General features: G+C 47.3%; 1 protein-coding gene and 1 long non-coding RNA gene across 6 annotated transcripts in view; one reads left to right on the forward strand and one right to left on the reverse strand.

The window, feature by feature from the left end:
- The window catches only part of GGT1 (gamma-glutamyltransferase 1), a 244,715-nt gene that overhangs the window by 193,742 nt on the left and 41,005 nt on the right, over window positions 1-9,968 (reverse strand). The window lies entirely within an intron of this gene.
- The window catches only part of LOC147679047 (uncharacterized), a 117,102-nt gene that overhangs the window by 16,011 nt on the left and 91,123 nt on the right, over window positions 1-9,968 (forward strand). The gene's annotated exons all lie outside the window — the stretch shown is intronic.

The following is a 9,968-nucleotide window of genomic DNA, read 5'->3' on the forward strand; positions in this document are numbered from 1 at the left end:
CTTAGTTACCTTAATTTTCTTTCAAGTTCTACTTTCTGTCACTTCATTTGTAGCACGCAGTTTCCTTTAGCTAAATCGTCGCCAAAAATGTGTAGTAAGGTCGTCCAGTAGCAGAAGTGCAGTTAAAGATAATTTATTTGGTCATAGTTAAAGGTTGGAAAGTTCATGTAGAGCAGCCCCACCAGGAGCAGTCCGCCTGCTGCTCAGACAATACTGTCACACTCCACCTCACAGGTACCCAAACATTCCTTTCTCCATCACCACTCAAACATTCCATGCAGCACATTCCCACTGGCTGAGCGGCTTGGGAGAAAGCAACAGGATTAATACATATGCAGGATCCTACACCATGTCAGCTACCTCTTAATAGTCAAGACAGCAGAATTATTTTTATTTAAAAATCTATAAATAAATGTTGCTGAAGCAACCCGGGGGTACTAGAAAGGGTGGGGTCCGTGGCAGAATGCTCTTCTGTCCCCTCCTCTCGCTTGTGGCAGCCCTGCTTGATGGGTATACAACTGTCAATAACCTCATCAAAGTTTGGGTCACCAAGTACTAGCCGTGTATGAGTAGCTCCAGGGAGTAGTAGCCAGTGTGTGCTTTGGTATAGATGCCTATTTCAGAGAAAAGACAATCCCTTAGTTGACAACCCTCTGCACTTCACTGTAAATACCAGAAGAACTAAAAAGTTTTGTGCTAAAGCCACACAGAGGTTTCGGCCTACTTAGGCCTCGTCAGTGGGGTGAAGCTTGAGCCCTGTGGCACAGTGAGCAAGGGACCCATGTCTGGGCCTACCCATTGCACCTAGTGCATCTACTGCAACAAGGAACAAAGTAATGGAAGGAACGCTCGCATTAAGCTCAGACTCTGGCGATCACTTGGGCTGCATTCCATAATTTCTTTTGCCCACAGCAACATTCTAGACAGAAACAAGTCATATGCAAACCAGTCGAGGGTCCGCCTCAATAGGTACAGTCCTGTCCAAACTTCCAGACACGGCCCCTTCCTTGAAGACAAGCAACCTAGAGACTGGTTAATGCCTTGTTAGGCCTCATCAGTGAGTTACAGCTCGAGTCTTGTGGCACAGCGAGCACAGGACCAATGTCAGAGAATACCCTTCGCTTTTAGGGCATCTACTACAACAAACAAGATGATGGAAGCCATGTTTAAATTAAACTACAGGTGATGGCTCAGGCTGCACTCCTGTCCCCGGTTTATGACCCACTCTGGCACTCTACACCGAGACCAGCTAGCTGCACATCAGCCGAGACCCTGCATCTACAGGAACAGCACAGCCGGAGCTGCCAGGCGAAGTGGCCACCAAAATGAGGCACAGTTAACCCCAGATTAATTTTATGATCAAGCTCCATTCCATGAGCTCCTTCGTTCCCATTTTTCCAAAACGTATTGCTAAATCCACTCATTATTACAAAGGCAATTTACTCACTCTTGGCCCAACACTCAAGATCGAAGCAATTTGCATTCAATCAACATCATTCACTGCTTTTAGTAGTGACTGAAACCAGAGCACGTCTGTATGCTCTCTATCTAACTGGCTTAATTCTTCAAAATGATGTCCTGAAGAAGCAGCAATTCTCTTCTCTCGAAAATCCACTATCACCTTTGACTATTTGGGAATTCGATTTACAGAGAATTTGCGATGGGGCAGCCAAATACAGAAGGTCACGCTACTTTTGAGACAATTGGCTAGAGCAGTTTTAAAGTTTAGACATCAGGCCGGTGCCAGAAGTATTAGTGTTATTTTACCAATATATAAGCAAAGGGTAGTGGCGGCCGCACTGTATGGTGCGGAACTATGGGGGTTTGGGAATGTCCGCCCACTCAAAGTGGCAGGGCTTAATCTTATTCCTATATCAGAAACTATTGTTTCCAGGCCAATTTTTTATTGGGCAAGACTGGGAAGAAACTATAAGACTATAGTTTATTTAGAAACCCTTGAGGAAGTCACAGCTAGTTGCTCCTGTTGTGGTCACACATGATCATCACATGTACAAACAAAAAGTCGATATCTTTGTGGTAAGCTCCGGGTAGCGTTAAACAGGATATTGTAGCTTTTATTAAATAACGGGATCATGAATACATGCAGATAAAAAAAATGCTGGGAGCTGAAGCCGGGATCTTTCACGAGCAAGTATTTCAGTAACACCTATGGCTTTTCGTGTCCAGACTATCTGGACATGCTATACCCTAAATGAAAGTGAATGTTGTACTTAAGATCCTAGCTAGTTATCCTCCCAACCAGGGATTTCGTTTTGCGTATACATATGTTTGATGGCCAATCTGATTGCTGTGATTGTTGCTTTAGTGGTTTGTATAATCTAACCCGTTTAATGCTGTTTTGTAAAAAAATATCTAGCCACCATATCTAGCCACCCGGAAGAGGTGTCTCTTGCGTCCTTTCTAAATACTATAGGTCAGATGTGTTAAACCAGCAATGGAGCTATGTATTAAACCAAATGATATGAATGTGGTTACCTTCGTAGCATCATATTTGTAGGTTTTGTGGCCCTGCCCTGTGAGAGTTGCCCTCCATTCTAGGATTGTTTAAGCAGGTAAGCTCCATGAACCTGGTTGTTTCCTACTAAGGAATATAGTGTTACTTTATGCAAAAGTTGCACTACTTTCCTGCACTTGACTTTTACTCCCTAAGTGGGTTGACAAACTGTTTACAACTGAAAACAAGACAACTCCCAAATGTTCTTATGCTTTTTTAATTAATAGTGATGCATATGTTTTTTTCTTATTCAGGAGGTTGCCTGTGAAAGTAGTGTGGCTCACTGGTTAGAGGCGGCAGACCCGAGAGCAGAGGACGGCCCGGGACCAGGGTTCGATTCCCGACGCGGCAGGTTTCTGGACCAGGGTCAGCGGACTCGATAATTCTCTCGCCTCGGTGCCCACTCTGATCAGTGATCACACTCGGCAACTCTGGGCATTAGCTTGCCTCATCTTCACTAACGGCCCCACCAGACCGCCGGGGATGCCTGGTCTCACCCTGGAGATACCCATTAAGGGACCATCTCTCAGGGAAGCCAGGAAGGGTTTCGCAGCGGTCGAAGCGCCTTGGGACCCTACGGGTAAGTAGTGCGCTATATAAATGCCAATACATTTACATTTACATTTACATTTACATAATGTGTGCCTTTCCCATTGCACTCGCACTTTACTGTATCTGAAGAATTTAAACAAGCACTTTCTCAGTTTGTATGCCTTAGAGGAAAAGACACTTTTCTAGCATTTTATTGTATTTGTATTTTAATTGTTTTCAATTAATTTATTAATAGGTTGCTGGGATCACATTTGTATTGAGTTCTTATATTGCATGTTTTTAAAATATTGTAAGGCTATCAACCTAAACAATAAATAAATAAGCTTGAAACCCACTATCACCTTTTTTAACGAAAACGGTAAAGGAGGCTGCCACCTATCTGTCCAGGAGAAACCCATCCTGCCGGAATGATCTTGGTGTATCTAAAGCTTGAAAAGGAACCGGCTCCGCGTATTGAGATAGATTGGGGTGCATGGAGTTATTAAGCAATCTTCAGCTGGGGTTCCCCCCCTCATTTACAATTATTAAAATAGGGGCGTGGCCTAGACCCGAAAGGAAATGACTGCTTGAGTCTGTGACTCCGTGAGCCCTATCCTTCCCCCAACTATCCTGCTTCAATATCCTTCAGACTCCTCGAGGTGGGAAACACACCCGACTACAAGCAGAGACTCCTGGTCTGACTCCAGCCACGCCGACCTCTCGAACACGAAGTTATCGGGTCCGGAGGCGGTGGGCCTGAGCGGGCCGTGGAGCCGGGGGCTCGATTCTGACATCCTGCTGCTGTGAGGGGGACTGAGTCGCGGCCTGTGGTCCCGGCGAAGCCCCATACAAGACTCTTGCTGCGGGCGGACGCCCAAGTAAATACCTCAGGTGGTGCCTGTGAGGTGGACCTTTCCCTGGCCGCAGATTACAAGACGCCGCTGGGGATCAAAGGAGCTAGCAAGCAGCGGCCACTCCGACGATCGAGCCCAGGAGAAGGCTGGCGGTAGTTTTGGCCCTTATTTTGTGGGATCTGGGGAGCGCTGAAGGTGAGGTGGGATAGAGGGGGCCCAGTGGTGTGGGAATGAATGAATGAATGAAAAAAGAATTTATACAGCGCACGTTCACCAACTGTTTCTTGGCGCTTTGGGACAGACTGGAGCTTACAGCTGAGCAGAAAGATTCTAATCAAATGCTTGTGCGAACAACCACGTCTTCAGGGCTTTCCTGAACACCTGGTAGGAAGGGATGAGACGAAGGTCAGGTGGGAGGAAGTTCCAGAGGTGGGGGGCTTGTGAAGCAAATCTTAAGCCCCCAAGCTTTTTACGCTTGAACAGGCAAGTGGAAAGCAAATTGAGGCCCGCCGACCGGAGTGGGAGGGAGGGGGTGTAACGGTGGAGCAAAGCGGCAATGAAGGAGGGGCCTTGGTTTTTGAAGACTAGGTAGGTCATACAGCCCACCTTGAAAAAACTCCGCTGAACAACAGGAAGCCAGTGTAAGCTTCTTAGAAGCGGTTTCACAGAACAAGACCTAGGCTGCCGAAAGACCAGTCTGGCGGCCTGGTCTTTGAGCCAGTTGGAGTTGACGGGACTGGTAGAGGGGGATCCCGATAAAGAGGGAATTTGCATAATCAATGCGGGACACTATTAGACCCAGTAGGACGTGGACGAGGGCATCATGGGTAAGGAATCTGCTAATCTTCTTGATGCGGCGCAGATGGAAAAAGCAAGCAGACATCACAGATTTAATTTGAGGTTTCACAGACAGATCCTTACTGATGGTAACACCAAGACTCTTAACCAAGCTCGCCGGGCAGGGGGCGCCGCCCAGCAGGTGCGGCCAGAAACTAGAGTTCCAAGGATTATTCGGGGGACCAGTGAGCACCAGCTCAGTCTGGTCTGGGTTAAGCTGAGCTGGTTTTCCCTCATCCAGCAGCTGATAAAGGTCATGGTGTTCTGGAATTTCTCCACTTAGGAAGGGGAAGAATCAATATTGAAGATGAGCTGCATGTCATCTGCATAATTGAAAATAACCACAGGTTTCTCCCAGAGTTTGGCGATCAGCGGGAGGATGTAAAGGTTAAATAGCAAGGGGGAAAGGGAGGAGCATTTGGGGGACCCCACAAGTCAGGTCCTTCGCCTTGGACATGAAGGAGCCAAGACGAACTGCTTGCTTACGGTCTTGCAAAAATTAAGCAAGCCGTCTAAGCGGGGTGCCCCTGATGCCGGCGTTCTCGATCCGCTAAATAAGGATGGAATGGTCAACGGTATCGAACGCCGCCGACAAATCGAGGAGCACCAAGGCCTGAGAGATGTTCTGTCCGCCCCTTTCCTAAGTTCGTCGTGGACTGCCACCATGTATGTATGTATAGGCATTTATATACCATGACCGACTCGGTTGAGTGCTGGGGTCTGAAAACTAACGGGAGCCTGAGCAAGCCCCCCCTCCCCCCCCCCCCACTCTCCCAACTGCCTAACCAGGAAGAAAGGCTCCAGTGACCCCTGCGGGGGCCCAGCAGGAGGCAGGATGCACCCCTTCCTAAATAGCGCACTGAGGCCAGGAAATAAGCGGCTGAGAATAGAAGCTGCAAAAGCTTTGGTTACACTATGGTCCAGCTGGAAAGGCCAGAAAACACCCTGACAACTCTAGTCTGCTCCCCACATGGCGGTAGGTTACACCAACACTGGGAGAAAGCGGTGTGTCGCCTGGCAGTGTTGTAAGTGCCCCGAAAAACCTACCTATGCCATTGCCTGCGCGCCAGCCGAATCATCTGGGAGAAGTGTGACGGTTCCATTGCTCAATACTGCCCAAACACTACCGGTGGCAGGCGGATATAGACTCGGTCTTGCTGGTACAATGTGGAAGCCCATAACTAATTTCGGACACTGCGGCACGCTGTTCAAGTGTAAACTGTCAGAAAGCCACAATGGCAGCAGAGAAGAGTGAAGCCTCTAGCGCGAAGGGTCTAAAAGCAGTACAAAAAAAAGGTTGGACTAATACACCCTACGCAAAGACGAGCTTCAGGGCAGACAATCAAGAGGTGGTTCCGCCGGAGAACATGGAGGAGAGGACCAGGAATTGTCCTTAAAAGAAGTCATGAAGGCAATCGCCATTGGCCAATCCACTTTGGAGCATAAAAATGACACTATTGCGATTGAAGTTAACCTGATTCGAGCTGATCTCACCAACCTTAATGGGAAAGTTAAACAGGTAGAGCTTACCACCGCCAATCTAGTAAAAAGCGTCACCCAGCTTCAAGGTCAACTGCAAGACATGCAAATGTTTCACAAAGCCACTGAACTCAAGCTAGATGATTATGAGGGGTGCCTACGCCGCAATAATCTGCACATTTTGGGTGTGCCGGAGACAGCAGAGGTTAAGGCCCCTGAACTTTTTGTTAAAAACCTCATCATGCAACTTCTAAAACCCAAGGGCCTCAGTAAGTTTTTTGTTATTGAAATGGCGCATAGGGTCCCTGGTGGTCACCCCAGGCCGGGAGCCCCCCCATGCCCAGTGCTGGCGAGAGTGCTCAATTTCTGGGACAGAGATGTGATCCTCCAAAATGCCAGAATGGGAGCCACACTTCGCTTTGAGAAAACAGACATCTCCTTTTTCCCTGATTTCTTGCAGAGGGAGCAGCGTCAAAGACGGTCCATTAGAGCGGTGAAACAGAAACTTAGGGACAAGGGTCTGAAGTATCCTATGTTATTTCCAGCACTCTCTGAGTGGAAGCTGAAGGGACAATCTGGTTCTTTGAACAACTGAAGGAGGCAGCGGACTGGCTTGAGTTTCAGACAGAACGGGCCTCACGTGATCGTAACATTGGGGGAGACCTTGCCTTGTAGGCCCACGGCTGACAAGGATGACCTGGACACGAGATAGAATTCACTCCCCAGCACACGTCCATTAAAGATAAGGTTTCCAAATTTAGCCAAAAAAAACACAGTTCACGATGTGTAACAAATTAAGACACAAATATGATCCTCTCTTTCTTCTTTAGTGTTTATTCACGTAGTCTTCACAACAGCTTCCAACAGCCAACACTTCTTTCGTCGCGCATAGTGTTGTTGTCCCACGACTTCCTCAAGGCTAACTTCTGTGTAAACTCGTTTGTTCTGTGGTGATACTTCCGGACCACAAAGGGTTTCTGTACAGGCGGCGTCCTCCTCAAATACTCCTATTTATGTTCTCAAAGCTTCTCTGTTTGGCCAGTATTCACCATGCTCAGTATTCTGCCTCCACAACTTCCTCCGACGACGCCACCATGTTAACCGAGTACGGCACGGTTGCCGTACTCGGCGTCAGGCACATGGGAGGCATCAGGCACATGGGAGGGTCGCACAGTCACTTTCATGTCAATCTATGCTCCCTCTGGACTGCAGGGCACCACCTTTAGTGGTCTAGGATCATTTCTACTCACTGTACCAGCTGGCCTCCTGGTCCGCTGAGGTGATTTTAATGCCGTAGTCGAGGGCACGTTAGACCGCTATCCCCCTAGAGAAATAGGAACCTCTGCACGCAGGCTACCTGATTTTCTTGATGCTATGGGCTTGGTGGACTCTTGGAGAGTATATCAACCAGACCAGATACAACACACCTTCCATTCAGGCGCCCACCATAGCCTTTCCCGTCTCGATTATTGCCTGGTCCCTGCATCACAAGTCACTCATATACACAAAATCAGGCACCTGGCTAGGGGCATCTCTGATCACTCTCCGATATGGTTACACAACGTACTCAATCAAGCAATGGTGGATAGGCTAGCTCCAATCAACCCCTGGTAGATCCAAGACCCGAAACTTCGTAAAAATCTCCTTGAGGCCATAGATGATTAGTTCACTGACAACGTGGGGTCGGTGCCCTCATCCCAGTCACTATGGAAAGCTTTCAAGACCGTAATTCGGGGTCAGGCCCTGTCCCTGATCGCAGGGGCGAAAAAAGACAAACACGCAGAAATCCTTGCCATAGAGACTGACATTTACTGAAACGAGGGCGACCTAGAGTCTTGTGTGACACCGGAAAAGATTCATCTCCTGAGCCTGAAACAACACGACTATAAAGCATTAGCCACGGACAGGGCCAGATTTCTGAGCAGGGAACGTCAGCGTAGAATATACGAACTTGGTGACAAAGCAAGGAAGCTAATAGCATTGTTAGATAAAAAAGACTGGGCGAGCAGACTAGTCCCGGAGCTCAAGGATAACGGACCTGTTACTGTTACTATAGTGTAGTATACTTACACTGCCAAATTTCATGGCGATTCGTCAAACGGGCTCAGAAGTATCACTGATCAAAAAAGCGCTTTTCTTTTGGACTAATAGATTTAACCACAACCGTAGATGTATTCCACGTGGCCCTAGGATGCAATAGAGAAAGAGAGAGTAGCTACTAATTTGTGCTTCTATATTGTCCTGTTGGTGGTGGAACGTTCTTGCACACCTATTCCTGGCATGTGACAGACTCATATGGGATGACAGCCTGTAATAGACTCAGCCCCGGCCCACTTGCCTTCTCGAGGAGAGTGCAAAAGTGACTAAGCTTCTCTTATCCCCTACAGATTTCAGTGTGGTATGTGCACACATTTTCTATAGAATACATTTTCATGAGGATGCTTGTGCATCGCACATGAAAAGACACAAATTGATGACATATTTATATGATCTTGCTTAAAAGAAAGCTACTTTTCCTGATTCCAGCCTGTGCCCCTGTAGAGTAAACATGCTCCACAGCCTGCAAACATTTAACTGGAAATCTGCTTTCACTTATAGGGAGTATTTAGCGGTCTACTTCTAAAAACACCTATTGAGGACTAAATCAAAAACTGCAGTGGGCTTAAAGCCAACACACTGGTTGTCAGAGAAGGGATTTATTATTAGCCTCAGTTTCTTGCTTCTTATTGGATGGTTTCCCTTCCTGTTGTATTTGCTTCTCCTCTAGAGCATAGCTTCTTCACCATCCTTTGAGGGGAAGACGTGTCCTTCCACGGTTTACATTCAGGGAACTACTTTTTTAGTCTGCTTACAGTACTCCATGAGAACGCTTGTGTTTTCTTTCTCTCTGCCTCATGTGTTGCATCCACCCCCAATTATCCCCTACACATGCTCAATGTTGCTGCCTTCTGTCAGGATTCACACAAGAAGAGGTCATGCCTCTGACTCTAAGAGCTGCAGATGCTCAGGAGAATCAGGGGTCCATCGGCCAATTTGAAGATAAAATGGAACTTAATAACCAGGAGAGGGGGAAGGCCTCACATGTGTCAATGGACTAAAGTCTCAGGGAGATTGTTTCGGAGACCCTCAACCACACTATCACAGTTTGTGTTGTATATTTCATCTCCGCTCGTGTGGCTTGGTAGATCGTGTTATCATTACCTCCTATCCTGTGCCAGAAACGTTATTGAACGCAATTAACCAGGAAAGGGATACGTTTAAAGGAAAGAAAATGGTGTTCAGTGGATAAGTAACTAGTACACAACACGCAGTGGTTCAGTCAACATGTTTCGGGACGAGAGAGACCAGCAGTACTTTCTGGCAGCGACAGCTCCTATTAAGACACTTATTTACCTGCCAGTGCCCTCTTATTTTCCCATGGGGTGGTAACAAACCCTTTATCAGTTATAGGCCAAAGTCTGTGCCTATAAGACCATGCAGTCATGAGAAAAATAGGCTCATTGATGAAGAAGGGCGAGTGATTTACTTACCCACGCTACATGTGGAGTGCCTAGAATTTGGTGGCCCTCCTTTCCATCGGTCCCGATGAAGGCCAGTAGACTTGTAGGGGCAACTTGCACGGCTGAAACATGTCAGCCTGACTACTAGGTGTTGTGGATCAGATACTTATCCACTGGACACAGTTTTCTTTCTTTTGATCTTGTCCTTTTACTGGTGGATTGTGTTCAATAAAGTTCTGGCACAGGAAAGGA

This window comes from Lissotriton vulgaris, chromosome 11 (genome assembly GCF_964263255.1).
Source record: "Lissotriton vulgaris chromosome 11, aLisVul1.2, whole genome shotgun sequence".
NCBI classification, from domain to species: domain Eukaryota; kingdom Metazoa; phylum Chordata; class Amphibia; order Caudata; family Salamandridae; genus Lissotriton; species Lissotriton vulgaris.